General features: G+C 35.0%; 1 pseudogene; it reads right to left on the bottom strand.

Annotated features, from left to right (window-relative positions):
• Positions 1-1,006: 1,006 nt before the first annotated feature.
• LOC149555461 (putative fructokinase-5 pseudogene) lies at positions 1,007-2,025 on the bottom strand (annotated as a pseudogene).
• Between the last annotated feature and the right edge of the window lie 254 nt (positions 2,026-2,279).

The following is a 2,279-nucleotide window of genomic DNA, read 5'->3' as shown; positions in this document are numbered from 1 at the left end:
AAGTCAATTTCTTCAATGTGTTTCTCCACTTCTTCATGCAATACTTTCACAACCTCATCATCTTTTTAGACGTTTCAATAGGCTGTGATGTTTCTGATCCACTTTCAGCCAATCTGCATATATTCACAAGCCGCTCCTCTGCCTGTGATGATAATTCTTCATGAGCTACATGCATCTCATAGAGAGTTACTACAGCTTTGAAAGCCTGTTTCTCCTTCTCAGCAGCATCTCAATCCTCTTTTTCTTTCTGAGACAGCAGTAAACCATATAAATAAACCCTTAAAAATTGTAATGTCAACCATAATCTAGCAGTATCTACATTGAATATGGAGGTCAAGCCACAGCCTGTCATGCCAAGCGAGCGGGTGCAGTCTTAGTGGACTCCTAGGACTAGACCTTCAAGTTATCCATGTCTCCTATTTTTTAATAGATGGGAAGAGAAATATGTAAAGTGATTTGATGTATTTACATTTAGTTTAAAAAAACAATTTGATTTTTTTTTTCAGATTATAAGACATCAATATTCCATACGAGTATGCAATTTTGTACCTAGTTTGCATTTAAAATGCACTAATATAACTATACTCAGTTTGTTTCTTTAATGTGCTAATTTATTGACTCAATGGATGCATCTCCTCATTGATTTTTTCAAAAACAATACACTTCTCATGAAACTTAAGCAAATTTTTAAGTTGGCAAGTTTTTAACTAGATTTTTTGTGTAGACGCATTTTATAGTCTTGATGAGTATTTGTTGAATGTGGGTTTTCCAACTATGCAATAAGCTACTATTTCTTTTTTATTTTATTACAATAGGCCTGCAAATGATTAAATATACAAGAAAAAAGATAGTATTATTAGTTTAAAATTAAAAATCTTAAACAAACATTGCTGTAGGAGGACAAAAATCCATATTTATTTGTAAGAATCAATATAGTTAAACTCATAGTTTTTCTATTTTAATGAAGATAAATAGAAGAAATATAAATCTCTTCAAATGGAAACTGTTAAGCATGATCCTTTAGGAGGTTCAGAACAGTAACTTTATCTGGCAGTGTAGGAATTGCACCCTTTTCTGTTGTGGCTACGGCACTAGCACCATTTGCAAGTAGAAGTACATCCCTCAATCTCTTCTCATCCTCAAGCAATGAAAAATATTTGACCAAGTGTGTAAGAAATGCTCCAACATATACAACACCAGCACCAGTTATATCAACTGTCTCTACTGCAAATCCATTTATTCTCCCTCGAAAGTCCTTGGTGTAATATCTGCAACCTTTTTCTCCCTCAGTCACAAGTAGTAACTTAAGTCCAAGGCATAATAGGGTCTCAATTACTGCATCTTTTTGATAGTTTCCTCCATCTATAAGGAATGCTACTTCTTCATCCTTCCTGACCTTAATCATATCAGCCTCATCCCAGATACTGAAAATGGCTTCTTGAGCTTCTGAAGGAGATGACCATAATGGTATTCTCACATTAGGATCATATGATAAGAGAGCAACTGCCTCTTTTGCCAATTTCATGGCTTCAAAATGAGTTGTTCTACATGGCTCTATTATCAAACTTATGGATCCATAATGAAAAATCTTGGCCTGTTGCATCAGATCTTTATCAAGCTCGGCCTCAGTCAAGAGCATATCAGCACTTGATTACGATAGAACATGGACTCTCGTTCACCATCATTTCACAATGTTACAAATGCAAGTGTTGTTCTAGCATGGCTATCAAACAAAAAACCCTTGTCATTTACACCATTTTCCTTTAAAATGACTACCAACATATGCCCAAATTCATCATCACCAACCTTGCCAATGAATGTTACATGACCTCCAAGCCTAGCAATCCCTAGAACAACATTTGTTGGTGCACCTCCTGGGGCCTTCTTAAAAGCTGGTGCTTCTGCCAAAGAAACACCAGAGACTATTGGAACAAAATCAATGAGCATTTCCCCAAAGAAAACTATCAAATCGGGATGCTGAGCAAGATCAGTCACATTATCCAGATCATTTTGAAGAGCTGCCATTCTAATGCGCCAAAAATTCACAACAATAATCTCTATAAAGATCTAAAATCGAATTTCTTCCCTTAATTGCAGATTTTAGTAGCTAATAAATCCTGTAAACTCTAAAATCTTCTCAATATTGCTCTGATATAGTGCAAATTAATCCAATACCATTGAATCTTGCTACTATTTCTTACTTTGGAATGCATTTTGATTTTAAAAGGTGAAGAGATTTAAAATGGCAATAGCCTTGAGCAAATTAGTTGAACATCGTA

Source organism: Cupressus sempervirens, chromosome 5, assembly GCF_028749045.1.
Source record: "Cupressus sempervirens isolate cs-2001-9-10 chromosome 5, ASM2874904v1, whole genome shotgun sequence".
NCBI lineage: Eukaryota > Viridiplantae > Streptophyta > Pinopsida > Cupressales > Cupressaceae > Cupressus > Cupressus sempervirens.
Note: the sequence above shows the minus strand (reverse complement) of the source record. Positions and strands in the feature narration are given on the sequence as shown.